At 48.9% G+C, this 19,040-nt stretch overlaps 1 protein-coding gene across 1 annotated transcript in view; it reads right to left on the bottom strand.

The window, feature by feature from the left end:
* Positions 1-12,243, bottom strand: part of IRF2 (interferon regulatory factor 2) — a 75,813-nt gene extending 63,570 nt beyond the window's left edge. The window contains exon 1 of the mRNA XM_008151891.3: positions 12,070-12,243. The gene's annotated coding sequence lies outside the window, so the exon portion shown is untranslated. The remainder of the gene's footprint in view (positions 1-12,069) is intronic.
* Positions 12,244-19,040: the final 6,797 nt, after the last annotated feature.

The following is a 19,040-nucleotide window of genomic DNA, read 5'->3' as shown; positions in this document are numbered from 1 at the left end:
AAGCATTCACTGGCCAAACAGACAGAGAGAGAGAATATGAATTAGGGACGGGTTTTCTAAATTAAATAAGGGCCCATTTCCCCTTCATGGTGATGTCATCGCCAACCATCTGAGAGAAAGCCTCTGCGGGCACCGCCCCGGGGGGGGGGGGGGTGAGCATGGTACAGCCCTCATTAGCGCACTGGCCTGCTGGGTACAGTGTCTGCCCCGAGGGGAAGGGACCCAGACCACCATCAGGGCTGACCCACATGGTTTTCCTGAATGACAAGGACACCAGACCGCAGCTGAAGTCTACCTGCCCAACTGAGAAAAACAGCAACAACAACAACAACAAAACGGCGTGTTGTTTTATTTTATGCCGGTGCTTTGATTTGCTAAGAATCTGCCTTTTAGAAAGAAAATGTATACAGTTGGCCAACAATGCATCGCGTTAGCACTGTTGCTAGCCCGACAAGCCCTGTGGCCTCGGGAAGAACCCTGGAACACAGATACCTAGAATCACTTCTGGAGCGGTGGTCACAGTTCCCAGCTGCTAGGTTCGGTTTTATCTTGCTTTCTATTTATTAGCATAAATCAGGCTCCTGACTAGCAGCAATGCAGATCCTCTAGTAGCTAACTCAAAGCCAAGATGATTGCTTCTTTACCTGTTAATACCTCCTTCTACGTGCAGTTAGCCTGGAATAAATGCCTGTTAAATGACTGACTGAATGAATGATCAAAAGTCCAGCTGAGTGACCCCATCTCCCAAATTGCAACCTATCTTTGAAGAAAAAAAAAAGTCTTAATGTATTAAAAGCACCTGTGAGAGAGGCAAATTCTCTCCAGTAATATTTTAAATTCACCCTGACTTCTCCAATAGCAGTATGACCACACCCCAAAATGGAAATAACAGTTCATCTACATTCCCCACTGGGGCCTCCCAGACCCCCCCAAGTTCCCACTTTCATTCTAGCAACGGGGAGAAGGGGTGCAGGCCATCTGTGTGGGTCCTTGGGAGTCCCCAGAACACCCCACATGCTCAGGGCGTCCTCTTGGGACGACACCTCAAGTCTAATTCTCTACCCTCCTTCTACCCTGAGGACATTAGCCTTAAAGGTCAGGGAAACCATGCCTATGAGTTAAGTTTTTCCACACAAACAAAATCTTTGAAGAGTCTATAAAGATTTACTTTCAAGATTACTGTTTTAAGGTAAGATTGTACTTTCCTGTTCCGTCAGTTGCAAATCCCCAAACCCAGCAGAATTCACTTAAATCTACTCTACAGTGTTTTCATTGGAAGAAAGCAATCATGCACGCTCTGAGCCACTGAGCAGCTGGGATTTTTTTTGCTGAAGGTTTGGTTTAGTCTTTATTTTTCTAGCTGCTGGCCCTGCTAACATGATTCAGTGAAGGTCGTATTGAATCTCGCAGAGAAATGCTACCTAAGCAGTTCTTACGTGGGCTTCAGTCAAAATAAATTGCCTTGGCTCTGTGGATAAGTCTGTTGCTTCTACCCAAGAATTACAGTCCAAGAGAACAAATGAAGGCAACTGTGAAATACTGTATTTGATTTCAAAAGAATTTCACTGCCTAGATGCTACGGGGCTGAGTATCTATATCTAAAAAGCCAGCAACCGGAACGCCATATGGACCAGAACGACTGGTCGCTATGACACCCACTGAGGCCAGAGAACCGGCTTGATTGGGTGGGGGGCTGGCCGGCCAACCTCCCACTGTCTCCTCCTCCCAAAAGGCCTGCCCTGATCCGCCAACTGGGGCCGGGCCGGCTGGACCCCACCCATGCACGAATTCGTGCACTGGGCCTCTAGTTTGTTAATAACAATGTTACTGTTAATAACTAACGAACCCACCAAGACAGCAGTAGCTCCCAAATGTTTAGCTCCAGTTTATCAGCAAACATAGCTTATTTATGTACAAGAAGGTATTAGTATCCTTGGAACTTAAATGTCAAAGGAATAGACTGGTAAAGACTTCTTAAAGGCCTAGGTACACAAGAAAAAAAAAAACGAACAATTTTTCACCCTGCGGATACTGAAATCCCTAACACAAAACGACACATACCAACATCCATGTGCTCAACGCATGTACCACTAGGCTCCACCACAAGAAGATCCGTGCCAACCATTCCAAGCTGGAAGTCAGCCGCCTCAGCTAACCTTTGCTTACAGCTCAGAATCAAATCCACAAATATTTATCTAGTTCTTACTGGTATCAAGCACGGAGGGAATGTAAAGAAACCCAACGCGATCCTAGCTCTCAAGTAACTTGCCCTGTAGGTGTTATACGTGGAAAAACCCGAGGAGTCAAGGGTGTCGTAACAGTTCAAGAGGCTAGGAGAGACTCAAGGCGCTCGTGACGGATCACCATAGGAATGGCACACACGGCGCTTTGCTTCTGGAGAAATTCGAAGCATTTTATTACTTAAGGCTGACGAGACAGCCACGGCTTGTCGGTGGAGGCACAGGGAGATGCAGGCACAGTTATAACCAAAACAACCCCTTTAACTCGACTCTCCTTCTGTCCTTCTAGGTTGGGTTCCCGCCCGTCGGTCCGTGTGACAACTTCTCCCCATACTTCTCTTCACACCTTGCTGCATCTGCTAATCCCGCACGGTCTACGATGGCAGCCACCAGCCACGTGGCTATTCCGCTCTTGATGTGTGCCCAGGCTGAATTAAGATGTGCGTGGGCATACAAGACACATTGGATTTTGAAGATTCAGAATGAAGGGGGAAAAAAAAGAGCATAAATTGTCTCATGGAAGTCTTTATATTCATTACGTGCTGAGAGGATAATATTTCGGATATGTTGGGTAACATAAAACACGATTAAATTAATTTCAGCTACTTCTCTTTGCTTTTCTAACACTGCTACTAAAAAAGTTAGAAATCGTATTTCTATGGGACAGTGTTGTCCTCATCAATACTTTCTCTTCTGTCTTGGCTGTGCTTTGGCATTCTGCCTCTCAACTCCTAACAGCTACGCCTAACCTTAGTTCATAACAATCCAAAAATGTCTCCGGTAGCTCTAAAGGATCAAAGCTATTCTAAACACTTTTTTCAGACAAACATTACAAGTTTAGAGGGTTCTTCAGTTATAAAAAAAAAAAGCCAGAGGTCACTTTGATTGAGTCACACTCAGTCCTCCTCCAGTGGGAGACGTGTAGAGGTTGGAGGGACGGGATAAGACGTCCCTGGATTCCTTCGCGCTCCAGTGGCCCAGGAACGTAAGTGATAGAAAGATAGGGAATGTCTGCACTCACTGCCTCTGGGAACACTTACTCCTCACAAGACACAAGACTTGGATCTGCAGCCATTTGTCTACACTAATTGCTCTGATCCAAAAACATAGTTGCACCTCTCTTATCTCCTCCAGAGGGACAAATGGGCACAGCCTGGACTAGGTCCCCACAGTGCCAGGGAGACCCAACTCTCTACGCATGTCCATTTCCAAAGAGATGACGCCCAGACCTTAGGGACACCGCTAGTTCGTAAAAGCCTTCTATTCCAAAAGGTCAGGATGAGAACCTACAGAGTACAACCCACGCCCACGTTCCATCAGCTTCCAGAGGGTCTAGGTCTGGGGACCAGGGTGGCAACATCACTCCGGCTGCTGACCTGGTTGTAAAGATCAGGAAAGAACTCTTTTCTCCTACCCCAATGTCCTGGGTCCGCAGTATTCACATATAAAAAGGCCATATCGCAACACCCCAGGCCCTTCACAGTTCCTGACCCAACCTCACCAAGGATCCTCCGACCTGAGGATCATGAGGCAGCAGGAGCTGTGCGGGACCTTTTCGTGTCCCCGGCTGGGAAAGCCCTGATGCCAGAGCCTGGCTCCACACGTCAAAGGAGAGAGAGCTCGAGGACGGCCCAGTCCACGCACAATATCCTCGTCAGACACATCCAGCTCCCTCGCCCCAATCTGCCATTTACCCGAGGTGAGGTCAGATGCACACCTGAGAGTTGTCTTGAGGATATTTTTCTGCTTAAGAAAGTAACTGTGCTGCCCTAACCGGTTTGGCTCAGTGGATAGAGCGTCAGCCTGCAGAATGAAAGGTCCCAGGTTCGATTCCGGTCAAGGGCATGTACCTTCGCTGTGGGCACATCCCCAGTAGGAGGTGTGCAGGAGGCAGCTGATCGATGTTTCTCTCTCATTGATGTTCTAGCTCTCTATCCCTCTCCCTTCCTCTCTGTAAAAAAGCAATAAAAATTTATTTTTTTTAAAGTAATTGTGCTGTTGTATTCAATGTGGAAAATACAAGTGTTTCAAGGATGGGAGAAAGTTAAACACCTATAATCCCACCATGCAAATGTCTCCCTCCAGGTGTTTTGTTTTTTTTTGTTTGTTTGTTTAATGATGTGTATACAAATATACGAGCATTTTTAAAGTAAAACTAAGGTCACAATTGAATATCCCCTTTTTCTCCACTCAACATCTAACACAAACATTTTCCCATCGTTAAATGCTAAAACACAAAGTTAATAAGCTCTCTATACTCATGGTCTGGCTGTGCCGTATTTCATTTAAATGTGTTCCTGTTGTTGGGTATTTAGGTTGTTTCCAAGTTTCCACTATAACAAAAACTAGTGCAACAAACATCCTTGTCCCTAATCTTTGTTCCATCTCTGGTTACTTCATGTGAGTGAAGTTCCTAGAACTGGAATTACTAGAACAGAAAGTTTAACATTTGTAAGACTTTGAGTATATACCACTCAATGGAATCCCAGAACGTTAATTTCAATGTACAAGTCCAACTACAACATGGAGTGATGGAGTGCTTCTAGTTTCAAAACCAGTGACCTGCAGGACCCGGTCATGGCACTCACAGTTCAATGCTAACGTGTGCCCTCTACCCTGCAGGGAAGCACAGGATTGGCCCTTTCGTTCTACGTTCCCAATTCCCTAGTCACCTCCTACAACCCGACAAAAATGGAACAGCAGCAGGAAGACCAGCATGAGGGAAGAGAGGAGGACTTACGAGAGCTGGTGCAGCATTTCTGATCTATTCTATCAACATGCACCTTCCTCTCAGGGTCCATGGCTGCCTTCAAGGGCAATTTCGGGAGAGACTGAGGCCTCCGGTTGGGAGAGCAATTCCTCCATCCTCTCCAGCTCTAACACTACCTTGATGGTGGCTTCAGCCATGCCCCAGTGACAGCCACGCAGAGCCTCCTGCTTACCTGTGACCAGCTGGCCGGTGCCTAGCCATTTTCCCATCAGATGTCATCATCCCACAGTTAAAGAGGCCCACCTCCACCGTCAGAAGTGGGGAGTTCTCCAGTATTTCAACTTGCCCTTGCGTTACAATCCATTAACTACCAATTTGCTCCCACCACCTACAAAATGCTTTCAATGACATACGTGGCAAGACAAAAATATACCTGCCCGATTCCTTCTCTCTTTCCCGCTCAAGAATTCAGGAGGCACAGTTCTATTCTCTACCTTTTCATCACCTCATCCCCCAACGGTCACCCATTCGGTTCCCTTCCCACTGTGAGTCCACCACTCCACACACCCACTAACACCTTCCTAGGTGTGAGGACACCCTTCTCACCACTGTCATTTTCTCATCGTCTCCAATAATTCTAGGGTAAGGAGAAGAACAACAACAAAAAAGCTCTCTTTAAAAATAACACGCTAGATACTACCTGAAACAAGGCAGTTTGTATGCAGTTCCTTCTCACTCGAAATGTCAATCTCATGAAATGCGGATTCTTGCCCAGCTGGTGTGGCTCAGTGGTTGCGCATCAACCTATGAACCAGGAGGTCAAGGTTCGATTCTGGCCAGGGCACATGCCTGGGTTTCGGGCTCCATCCCCAGTAGGGGATGTACAGGAGGCAGCTGATCAATAATTTTCTCTCATCGTTGATGTTTTTATCTCTATCTCTCTCCCCCTCTCCCTTCCTCTCTGAAATCTATATAATTAGGGGTGGGGAAGATTAGGATTCTAAGCTTATAGGGCCAGGACAGTGTATTCTATCTATAAAGTATTTCTTTGGATCCTACAAAAACCTGACATTCATAATCTCAAGAACAAATTAAATTGGAACTCATCTTTCCCTTGATCACATTGGTGAGTATCAAATGCTACTACACAGATAGCCATAGACGGCTAAGTCTGCTGAAAAGAAATTATTTGTGAAAATTACACAGCAAGTAGTTAACTCTCAAAAATGTTTGTTAATGAAAGCTGGACAGGCTTTTATCATGCAAAATCCTAAAAAAAAAAGGGGGGGGTATTTCATTGAACTAAATTGGTCTTGCCCTTGAGATAAAAATGCTGAGACTCATCATCAGAAAGAACCGCACAGCCTTCTGTTTCTCATAAAAACAGGGACTACAGGCATGTGCACAGGGCACGAGACAGAGATGTTTGTGCTCAACTCTCCTTCTTTCTTGCTTATTGACACTAACTACTAAGTAAAAAGAGGAATGTGAGCCAAAACAGAAACAAACAAAACAAAGCCCTAACTCGTTATGTCCTTTCTAGACAAAGAGACCAAGTCCTCTGGCCTCTTCGGAATGGAAAATTCAAACTTTCACCACCACAACAATACTGCCATTTTTATGTGAAAAGCAAGGTCAACATGGGCAGAGCCAACAGGGAGCGGCCACAGATTCCCTATTCCAAGCACCGTCTGAAATGTGGATAACAGGTTCCATCTGCTTACCTTCCTCCATAGCACAGCCCCTGAGCCAATGAAAAAATAAAAAAGGCTTGGCTCGGGGAGGAGATCCTGGATTCAGCGCCTCTCCACTTTGCTCTGGCCCACACACCACAGGGCTGGGGGACTCAGGACATCCCCGTGACTGCCAGAGGCTTCCTGGGGGGAAGCGGGGTGTTCCCTAGGGCTGGAGAGGAAGGGGCTGTAGATAGTTGCAAATCGGAAGGTTCCTGTGTGATTCCTAAAGGCCCCCTCCTCCTGGGTGATTCTGAGACACACAGTCCCGTCCAAAGATGACAGAACTATGCAGGCCCAATTTACAGATGGGAAAACTAAGGTCCAGAAAGAGGAAGTGACTGGCAAGTTACTGAGAGCTGAAAAACAACTCCAGGCCTCTGAACTTCGACTTCATGTACCCACCCCCAACTACACAAGAGCCCTGGACACGGCTGGCTGTCACAAACATTTAATAAATAAATGAAATAAGGGCACAAAGTTGGCATAGTTCATGTCCTGGGGTCCCTGGATCCCAAGCAGAACTCAGTCCCTGATGGCAGTGGGAGGAAGCTGGGCGAATAGAAGTTATTCCTCGTTTCATCCCTCACCATTATTTATGGCGTCTCAGAATAACCAAAACCTCAGGAAGCCTCACCGGATGACACGCTCAGGCAGAAACCCGCGTCCCAGGCTGCCCAGCACATCACGTTTTGCCTGGAAGGAGATCCACTAGATTTGATGATTCCGGTTCTCTCGAATCAACCAGGACTTCCGAGTGGAGTCCTTGTGTTTCTGAGTAACAAAAACGGGCATATGAAGTCTCCCCGACGAAACACAATTTGTTTCAGAGACAATTTGTCAAAAGATGGGCCTGGTGAGCGGGGAAATCATTTTAAAGGGATCACGGGAGGTAAAATGCTAGCAACCAGGGCCTCCTGCACGTCCCGTGAGGCCGGGCCCAGTCCTGGGACGGTTACAACTCGGCAACGGGAGCCTGCGGCCTTCACTGCCTGCGGGGCGGTGCGTTGCCTCGGGTGCCTTCCATAAAGTACTGGCTTCAGACTTCACTGTGGGCCCTGTAGGTAATTTACTGCTGTTTTCTGAAAAATCAAGATTTTATCAAACCTTCTCACTCCCATTCCCACCAGGACGACCACCATGCCTGGGGCAAATACTGATCACCCACACCCAGGGCCAAACCCAGGGCACAAATGGGGCAGGCAGAAAGCCCTGACCTCTGACCCCTGTGTGGGCAGGAACATGGTGTCCCATACAGGTGAAAGAAATGACTTTATTATTAATAATAACTGGCATTTCATAGCAATGTATACTATTTTTGTATACTACTTATGTATTTTTATGCTACATATTATAAATATATACTATCTGTTCTTTTATTTTCACATATAAATGTCCCTAGAACATTTTACATGTTTCACATTACTTTCACATGTACAGTGTTGGGCACATAATAAGCATTCAATAAATACAAGTTAACTGAGTCCCTTTAAAGATGTCGTAACAAAATACTAAAATCAGTTGAGGCAGTGGTCGGCAAACTGCGGCTCGCGAGCCACATGCGGCTCTTTGGCCCCTTGAGTGTAGCTCTTCCACAAAATACCACGTGCGGGCGCGCACGTACAGTGCAATTGAAACTTCGTGGCCCATGCGCAGAAGTCGTTTTCGGCTCTCCAAAGAAATTTCAATCGTTGTACGGTTGATCTTTGGCTCTGTTGACTAATGAGTTTGCCGACCACTGAGTTAAGGCATACCTGTAATAACAGCTAGTGAACTGAGTCTGAGACAACGATGAAGAAGATTCAAACTAAAGCACAGTGAGTTTAGGAAGATCTTTCTCTGATATAAAGAGGGAAAATACATCGGTCCAACCACTGTTATTTCCATATCATTGGTCTCCATGACTACCATCTAACTTTTCTTCTGACCAAAAAAAAAAAAAAATCACTGACAATCCCATATTTCATTGTCAGATACTTTGATACTGTACATAAAAGTTATTCCGTATTTAATCCCTTACCATTATTTAGGTAGTCTCAGAATAAGCAAAATCCCTTCTTGCTGAAAATTCTATAAGAGAAAGTCAGTGTTTAATCCGTAGTCAGGGCTTCCTGTTTTTTTTAAAATTAATAATAATCTGATAGAATTCTATAAATTAATGCCTCCCACATTGGTAGATTACTGTAACTGATGCAACCTCCTTTCATACACAGTACCTCATCTGTTTCCCCAAAGCAACACTATATCAGATATACAGTTAACTATTATTATTACCTTCCATAGCACTGACCCCAAATGATAATTACTATGTTTGGTTTTTAGTTGTGTACTGACAGCTCACTAACTAGAACGCAATCTCTCTAGAGGGTACAGATGTTGTCTTCCTCCTCCCAGTTGAACCCACAGAGTCCAGCACTGTGTGGGGGCATAGTGAATGTTCTAGGGAAATTTATTAAATGAATACAGGCCTTTGTCTGCTCTAAGCCCTTTTGGGTATAAAGCATATAATGGAACCATGCCCCAGATATCCCATTTACAGTTCAGTGGTCTGGTCTCTATCAAAAGGAAACTGCATGAAAATTCTCTAAAAACAACAGAGCGTACACGCGATAATACTAAGAATAAAAATACAATGGCCTTGCAAACATGAGACTATCATTGCACATCAAATGTTAAACATCCAAAGTTTCAAAGTTTCCACTAAGTTTCAACACCTTTAACTAGCTGTGGTATATTGGGCATCTGCCTAATACAGTATTTCCGAAAGCAGAGGGAGAGAAAGTGAGGCCAGAGTTCAGCGCTGCCAGGACTTTTAGACAACCATTTGTTGAGCATAACTTGCTCCCAATTTTACTACAAACCCTTCCTCTTGATTACGATGACGTTTTTACAGGTAATTCCGTCTGAGACCTGTGGAATTATCTCTGACTTTTCAAGGTCAACAGGAAAAAGACAACTCATTGAGAATGAAATATATAAATGTTTAATATTAGGAAGCAGTAACAAATCATACCAGACAAGCACTCTTTGATCTATGAGGCCAAAATCTAACTTCTTACGCAACAGGCTGTTATAAATTATAATCACTCACTAATTGCAGTGAAATTCAGGACTTTGCCACATCAGTCAATAGATGTTTCAAGGTTACCCCTTAGAAAGGCCACTTTACGTTCTACAGAGTCCATCTCCTGAAGTTTCCTAAAAAAAATAGATTTTTCCAGGATTTTTTAGGGTTCCTTCCCTCCCCACACCTCCACCCCCGCCCTCTCAAAAAAAAAAAAAAAAAAGAGGGAGGGAGGGAGGAAGGATAGATTGGAGGTTGAAAAAGCTAGAGAACCCTGAAACTGCTGCCTGATGAAGTTAAACAGGGATCGCCCTCCAGCCCTGGTAAGGGAGTGTGCGTCTGTCTAACATCAAGACCATCCAGACCCCTGTCTGCACCTGCCCTTGAACACCAAGCTCTGCAGGCTGCTAAGTTCCAACGTTATTTGCAATCGGTCTGAAAACTAATAAATGACTGCCGGCTTGACAGCAACCTTGGCGATTCCTGAAAATCCACAACAGGAAATGTAACTATCCTCCACCCTCGCCAGCCATTCATCAAGAGCAGACCGGCTCCGAGCAGCCGGAGGCCGGTGGGGAAGGCCACTGGTCTAGAGCGAGGTTCTGCGTTTTCTCATTCCCTGGCCAAGGACGGGGAGCACTGCCCACAGCGGAGGGAGGGGGGAGGGAGGGGACTGGAGAGCCAGGCAGCGGGTAAAATGTCCCCAAGTTCCCAACTCCGCTGTGTAAACCGAGTGCAAGCCGAGCCGCCCGTGTGTGGCCGGCCACCTCTCCGGTCTGGCCCAGGAGGCACCCTGAGCGCCGATGAGCAGGGGTCGCGCCTGCACCGCCCTCCCGGGCGCCTAACCGGTGCCGGGAACGCTGCCTCTGCGCCGGGCTCGGGCTGCCGGCCCCCTTCCCCTCTGCCCTCCGAAGGGGCGAGGGGCGAGGGCGGCCACCGCACGGAGACCCGGCCGCTGCGGGTGCGTCCGGGGAAGGAGGACGAGGGAACACGGGGACCCTCCGAACTTGGAAAGGCGCGCCGAGCCGACCCCCGGGCCGGGGCCGGGGCACTGCGGGCGGCGGGCGCCACGACTGGCCGCGGCGGGCAGCGCCGGGGACGAGCCCGGCCGAGCGGGCGGAAAGGAAGTGGCGGCCGTGGCTCGGCACCAACCATGTTCGGCGCGCGGCGGGCGGGTGCCACTCGGCACCCAGCGCGGGGTCGGAGGGCGCGGGGCGGGCGTTCCCGTCCCCACCCTGCTGCGGCCCCAGGTCCCCCGAGGACGCGGGCCCCCGGGCGTGCCAGCAGAGCACCCCCGCTCGGTCCTCCGGGGCTCCCCGCCCCCACCTCGCCCGCTCCGTAGCCGAGGCCGGGCAGGCCCAGCGCGCGAGGCCGCCCGGGGCGCTGCGGGGACGGGAGGCGCCCGGCGCTAGGCCGCGGCCAGGGCCGATGACCCCCGGCGCTGCGCCCTCCCGGGACGCGCCGCCGGAGCCCCCCGCGCGCCGGGACAAGTGCCGTGACCGAACCCCAGGGCCGGGCCGGGCCGGGCGCCGGCCGACGGGAAGGAGGACGCGCTGTCCCTCCCGAGCGGCGGCCCGGCCCCGCGGAAGCCCGGCTTCACCGGCCAGGCCCCGCGACCAGACCCGCTCGGAGCCCGCGACCCTTCCCCGATCACGGCGGGCGGGCGCCCCGGCAAGTTTCCTCGGGCCCCGGCGGGCGGCGCCTCTCCCGCGGGCGCGGGGCGCAGGCAGCGGGCGGACCGGGGTCCCTGCTTGTGGGCGCCGGAGGCTGCCTGCGGAGGCGCCGCCGCCGGGCACCGAGGACCCGCTCCCCGCCTGCGGATCCGGAGGCGACGGCGTCCGTGCACAGCACACACTTGCACACGGTAATTTTGTTGTAAAAGGAGGCCCGACTCCAGCGGACCTGCACCCCCACACACCCCACACCTGGGGCGCGGAACCACACAGAGCAGGTCTGTGTCCATGGAGCCACCTCTCCGCATCTGCAAATCCAAAAGTGAAATTAAACCTCCACCGACCTCCTCCTCCTCCTCCTCCCTCTCTACCTCCTCCTCCTCCTCCTTCCAGCCTCAGCAGCAGCAGCAGCAGCAGAACCTGCCTCCCCTAAAAGCAAATGCTCCATCACAGCGCCGACGGATCCTCCAAAAACCGGTATTAATATTGATGAACCCCAGCATTCTCCGTCTGCAAAACACAGTGTCAGACCATCTGGACGGACACACACACACACACACACACACACACACGTCCCCTCCGAGCCTCACAAACATGCCCTCAGGAAAACACACACGCACAGGCACAACTAGTATCTGAAAAATGTTACCTCTCAGTGTGCTTTTTCACGCTACCAGTGCAATTCCGCAAGGTTTGAGGGTTGCTAGGGTGTGTGAAATGGAAATGAAAGCCCGTCAGTTGAATAATCGCAGGAGCAAAACTAAAAGTTACTCCCCGGCTGGCCTGAGAACAGTCCAGATCGAAAGCAAAACAAGGAGAGGAAACTGCGAGGAGCCGAGGCTGGAAATCCCCCCGCCCCCCGCCCTGCGCCGGCCGCGCCGCCCGCCCGCCCGCTCCCCGCCCTCCTCCTCCCTCCGCCCGCCCTCCGCCCGCCTCCCTCCGCCCTTCCTCCCAGTGTTTGTCTCCCGCTTGTGCAACCGGGAGGCGGGGGCGGGGGCGGGCGGGCGGCCCGGCCGGGAGGTGCGGAAGTTCGCCGCCGCCGTTCATTGGCAGGCAGCGCTGCTTTCATCATTTCTCGAAAAGTCTATTTCATTTTCACTTCCCCATGTCGCGGGAGCAACAAGCGGCTGCTCGTGAGTCTGTTGTTCACACCCCGGGGGCGCTCCCACGCGCCCCGCGAACACCCGAGTGCGGTGGGGTGCGGTGGGGTGGGGCCCGCCCGGGGTCAGGCAGGAGCCGGCGGCTGTAGGGGCGGGGAGCGGGTACCTGAGTCTCCATCCTAAGGGCCACCTGGAGGTTGGGGAGGGGGAGGAGGAGGGCGTCCTGGGAGGCCGAGGGGCTCTCGCCTTCCATCCAGTTAGGGGAGCAGGTGTAAGGGGTGTGGAGACCCGCTCTTCGCGGAATGAATATTAAGTCACTTTGTAACGCTGTCCACGCAAAGGAACAATTGACTGACAAGACGGCATTGCTTAGGTGTTGGTGCCAGGGCTGGGCCGAGGGACTGGCGTCCGGGGCCGTACTTGAGCCCTTATCAGTGGTTGAGGGTGTCGCCGGGTGAGGGCTGCTGCCATCTGGGACACCACCTGGCGCTGTTTTCCTCCCGGGGCGATGAGGAAGGCCTTCCCCTGGCAGGTCAGCAGTGGCAACTCCCCAACTCCAGACTGAGTGATGGCCTGTGCGACAGAACTTACCAGTGCAGGAGGGCATGCGCATCGTTTTGCTCAAAAATGCCTGGGTGGAGGCTGGCCCAGGAAAGAGGCTTTATATGTGGTACTTGAGCTCGTTTCCAGCTGGGCCTCCTTAGTTTACTAGCTGGGCGTCCTTGGTCATGTTTAAACTGGGGGCTCAGTTTTCAATGCTGTACAATGGGGAGGATGGAGGAATGCAAGAATAAAAGTAGCACCTGTCACGGTAAGATAGGTTAGCTCAGACTAATACACTTCACTTGGGACCTACTGGGCTTTGGTCCCTTGTTTTAAAAACATGTCTTATCCCCTTTCACATAATCCTACCTGACACAGCCATTCACTTATTTCCTGAAGCAGTGACCACTCCGGGCAATTAGAGACCCTCTGTACAAACTCTGCAGGATACTTGTTGTTCTACCCACCCACGGGTCCGTATTAAAAACCCAGTAGTCATTCTTGGTGTCTTCTTTCCCCAACATACAGTAAGTCCTCACGAACATCATCGTCATCCGGTTCTGAGGGTTTAAATGAAAGTTCTTACAAGGCCCCGGCCGGGTGCTCGGGGCATCCTCCTCCCAATAAGCCAAAGTCGCCGGTCCCTTCTCCGGTCAGGGCACATACATGAAGCAGCCAATGAAAAGCATAACTAAGCAGAACAAATCAATTTCTCTCTCTCTTCCTCTTTCTCAAATCAATAAATAAAAATTTAAAAAATAAAAAGAAATGTATACAACCAATTTTATCCTAGGCTAATTGATATAAACAAGGGTTAAGTTCCTGCTCCATCTCATCAATGTTACAATGAAACAACATTGAACCAAATGATGTTATTCAAGGACCTATTGACCTGTTGATTGTACTCCCAGACATCCCTGGACCGGGACCTTTTTCCATCCCCACCGCCTGGCTTCATTCAGTTACTGCAATGGCCCTGCTCCCTGTGTCCTAACTCAGACCCCTCCAGGCCTGCAGCCACAAATTGAATAGAAAATAACTTCAGAGCAATTAGAGACCCAGTAGTGGGGGTGCAGGAGGCAGCTGATCAATGATTCTCTCATCATTGATGTTTCTATCTCTCTTTCCCTCTCCCTTCCTTTCTGAAATCAATAAAAAATATATATTTTTAAAAAAGAGTAACACAGAAATTAGTTGCACCTTTTTCAGTACATTATAACATACCAGTCATATGATGACAATATGTCTCATGAGCAATGATATTAAATTGGATAACTTCGTTAAGGTGGTGTCTACCAAATTTCTGCCCTCCCCCCAAATTATTGTTTTTCACTTTTAATTATTAGTATGTGTCTTATCAGGAGTTACTTTGCAACTTTGCAAATATCCTGTTTGTCATAATACTTTCCCCAACTGATTTTAGCATACATCGATGATACTCTTCTAGGACAATTATACAGTGTGTCTGCAATATGATGATATTATATTTCTAGGATTCTTTCTCTATTTACATATTCAAATTGTGCTATATGGAGAAGATGTCCCTCCTCGATCTATCTACCCATCACCCATTTATTTATTATATCAGTATAAATTCATTGATATTTACTTTACTTTATGGAATTTAATACATTTATAGTATTGTTATTTTGTGGCTAAAATGTCCCAGATTTGGCCACTGGTAGCTCTTTGAAGTTAGCTCCTGAGTTCTTTTAACATGGCTTTGTTTTTATTGAGAGCTCTTGCTTACTTTTTGCAATAATAAGATTGAGGTTTCATTTTCAATTCCAATCCTAGTTCCGCCCCTCAATGAAGCCCACATTACTTGACAAGACATAAAAAGTCTGTTTGGATCTGGCACCAAACTGCTTTTCCTGCCGCCCCTCCTGCTACCATGCCCCAGGAGCCCTAACCCCTCCCTTGTCAAACCAGCTGCCATTCCTTCTTGTGAGAAACAGAGCCATGCTCATGTTCATTGTGTTATCCTTAGCACGGCGCCCAGCACATGGGCACCCAAATCCCTGTGAATTAATCATGACTTGCCCTTGGCGGAAAGGAGAAAATCCGCTACCTGGAATCTCCCCAGTCAGGAGCAGACCTGTTGGTGTTGTTAATTAATAGACCTGTTGTGACTTTTCTGCAGGGCCATTTCCACTCCTCACTGCTCAGTCTTTTATGTGACATTGAATAATGCCCACTGTGCTGCCCATTCTCCGTGGGGCCTTTCTATCCCGTTCTGTCCTGTTCCCTCTGTCCTGTTCCCTCTGTCCTGTTCCCTCTGTCCTGTTCTGCTTCTTGGCTGGCTCCTCTTCTGCCAGCCCCTAAATTACAGTGTTTCCAGACATTCTGTCCTCAACCCTCCTGTTTTCTCATTCTGTGTTCCTTCCCTTTGAGTGCTCTGAGCCACGCCCAGAGTTTCAGATACCATTATTTAGGGATATCTCCAAAATCTGTAACCTCTCAGCTCTGGGTGCATTACCTCCTAGGTGTTCCTCAGATGCAACAAACTAAGCGCGTCTAAAGCTAAACTCGTAACATCTTTCCTTACAACCTTGTATCTGTCACTTCCTTAAGCAGCCAAGACCCTGGGAGGCATCCCAGTTTTCAGCCTTTCCTGGCCCCCCTGAGCTCCCTGAGGCCTGGGCATTGTTTCTCATTTTCCAGGCCACTGAGCTCAGAGAGCCTAGGATGGATTTCACTCCAGTCTTATGCCCTCCAGGACCGATCACAGCTGACCAAAAGTGTAAATACAACCCCAAAATCCACATGACGTTGATATACACAATCAAGAAATATTTCTTAGCCCTTTAATGAGATACATATGGTCATAAATCTCTGTGGGGTGGGGGGGATCAATATAGCAACATGTAACCATGTTGAAAGTCTCTAGAAAAAGTAACCTGTGCCATACCAAGGAAATCGCACCAAACACCTGGGTCTAACACAAAAACCACTGTTTGAGCAGCTTAATGAAACTAGAGGGACCTCTTGAGCGAGGCATGCTATGTTCCAGCTGTGGAATGGAACATCCTAAAAGACCATATACCTGGGTGCATTTGACACATTTCTTTGCAAGGGGGTGGAGTCAGGACAGTGGTTGCTTGGACCTGTAGCAATTGCTCTCTCCATGAATGCATCTCAACTAAGGAAGAAATTTAAAGATACATTCAAGCCCGGCCGGTGTGGCTCAGAGGCTGAGCGTCCACCTATGAACCGGGAGGTCATGGTTTGATTCCCAGTGGTCGGGTCACGTGCATGGGTTGCGGGTTTGATCCCCAGTAGGGGACATGCAGGAGGCAGCTGATCAATGAGTCTCTCTCATCATTGATGTTTCTATCTCTCTCTCTCTCCCTTCCTCTCTGAAAGCAATAAAAATATTTTTAAATAAAAATACATTCAAGGTTAACCCCCTTCAAATGGGTTAATTTATTTTTCTAATAAATTAGAATAGTTTCACAAAATCATCACTCAAGTAACAGACACTTGTTTAGTACTCGGGAACTTTCCTCAGCTCTTGGGGGACATCGCTGACCCTCCGCCTTCCCAGGAGCGTTCTTACTTACAGTCTCGTGCATTCGCAACTCCCAGACATGCCCACCCTCACTCACGGAGCGGCTGCAAGGCCATGGACACTCCAGGGCTGCTCAGAGGCTGACAGTCGGGACAAGACAAACCCCTGCTCTCCTGGAAACTACATTCTAGTGGTGGTAATGTCACCAGGCAGACACACGAGCAAGCCAACAGGATAGTTAGAGGTTTGTATTTGTGTTCTGAAGGAAATAAACGAGAGCTTTGGTAGAATATACTGGGGGGGGGGGGGGGGGGAGAACCAAGATGGCGAATAGGTGAACACCTGTACTTGCTGCCTCTCACAACCACATCAAAACTACAACTAAAAGACAAAACAGATATCATCCAGAACCACGGGAAAGCTGGCTGAGTGGAAGTTCTACAACTAGAAGGAAAGAAAAAAGCGCATGGAGACTGGTAGGAGGTGCGGAAGTATGGAGGCACGCGCGGGAAATGGGCTGGCAACTGGGTGTGCTGTTGTTGTTTTTCAATCGGGAGGGAGATACAAGCTCCTCACTGCTCTGAACTCCAGTTGAGGGTGAGACTCTGGGGACCCAGACTCATACGGGGAGAAACTGGACTGTCTGGCATCGGGCTGGAATGCAAGGGCGGCTTTCTCTCAGAGGTGCTCGCAGCGATCATTGTTCTTACACAGGGGCCCGAGACGCAGGAACCTCCCCAGTTGCAGAGCTGACTGGCAGCCATTGCTGTTTGCCCCACCCTGGTGATTCCCTGAGACTCCGCCCCACCCAATTTACAACCCCACCCAAGCTGTGCACAGCGGCTTTTGGACAACTTCAAGTGTACCAACATCTGAATTATGGGGGTGCCAGAAGAAGAGAGAGCAAGATATTGAAAACCTATTTGAAGAAATAATGACAGAAAACTTCCCCTACCTGGTGAAAGAAATGGACTTACAAGTCCAGGAAGCACAGAGAACCCCAAAGAAGAGGAATCCAAAGAGGACCACACCAAGACACATCATAATTAAAATGACAAAAATCTTACACCTATGGATGAGGTCAATGTGGGGGGGGGGCGGTAAGGGCATGGGTTGGGGTGGGAACCGGGTGGAGGGGAGCTAGGGGGGAAAAAAGAGGAACATGTGTAATAATCTGAACAATAAAGATTTATTTTTTTTAAAAAGAATATACTGGGGGATCTAAATGGTTGAGGTTCTCTTTCTTCCTCTCTCTCTCTCTCTCTCTCTCTTCCTACCTCCCTCCCTTCCACTCTCTAAAAATCAATGGAAACAATGTCCTCAGGTGAGGATTAGCAACAACAACAAAAAGGAAAAAGGTATATATACCAAGCTGTTAATATCGGTTACCTTGAGGACAGAGGGGTTACTAATTTCTTTATCTTTGTATCGAGGAAAAATGATCATTTTAAAACAAAATGAATATTTGGAAATATGGAGCATATTAAAGAGAAAAATTAAAACCACTTGACATCTGCTTTCTCTTTTGTTAGGTTGTGTATGTGAGAGAGAGAGAGAGAATATAACCTGGATAATTCATTATAACTAGATTTTTCTTGACTGTGCACTATGTTTATGTCACTTCAAGGGCCTTCTGGCCAGAGTGCTGTAACCCAAAGCCGCCGATAGAGCCACGATGCAGACGTGTTAATCAGGCAGGCATTTCAGTTCCTTCGGGACCTGCCTGCTCTCCCTGCGGGAAGGCCCATGTAGCCCTTTCTGTGCACTCTGCCTCCCTAATGGTAAGGAGATGTCCTAACGGGTAAAACCGGGAAGAGAAAGGCCTGCCGCTCTCCCGCAGCACGAGCCCTGCTCTCACTGAGTTCTCTGCTTCGTACTGATAAAATCGACATCATCCGAAAGAACCAACGCGGCTTCCCTGCTGCCCGCTGGACGCACTCACAGGAAGGAAGCTGGTGGGGTCTGGCCCTCAGACTACACTTCAGCCGAGTGCTGTGTACGTGTCTGCCCCACACGACTGCTAACCGTGACACCAGCTCAGTGGCCTCAGGACAGGTGGGAATCTTAGTCCGGCTTTCTTTGTGCCTCTTCTGAAGAATTGTTCTGCAGCAAATCGATGTCCACATAAGCATGGCACTTCCCTCAGTCAAGCCCCAAAGTAAACAATTCCAGACAGAACAATGGAGCCCAGCAAGGACAGCCACAGGAGAGGCTCACAGACTTCCCCCGGGTGGTGGGGGTGGCGCTCTACCCTAACAAACAGGTTACAGTGGAGAGTGTGCACGTGTGTGTGTGCGCGTGTGTGTGCACGTGTGTGCATGTACGTGTGTGTGTGTGTGTGTGTAACAGCCAGCTTTAAAAAGCCCTGTAGAAGCGTTCACACTTTTTTTAAAAATATATTTTACTGGAAACCAAGATGGCGCCATAGGTTAAACACCTAACCCGCAGCCGGGCACAACAATTTCA

This window comes from Eptesicus fuscus, chromosome 8 (genome assembly GCF_027574615.1).
Source record: "Eptesicus fuscus isolate TK198812 chromosome 8, DD_ASM_mEF_20220401, whole genome shotgun sequence".
Lineage (NCBI taxonomy): Eukaryota > Metazoa > Chordata > Mammalia > Chiroptera > Vespertilionidae > Eptesicus > Eptesicus fuscus.
Note: the sequence above shows the minus strand (reverse complement) of the source record. Positions and strands in the feature narration are given on the sequence as shown.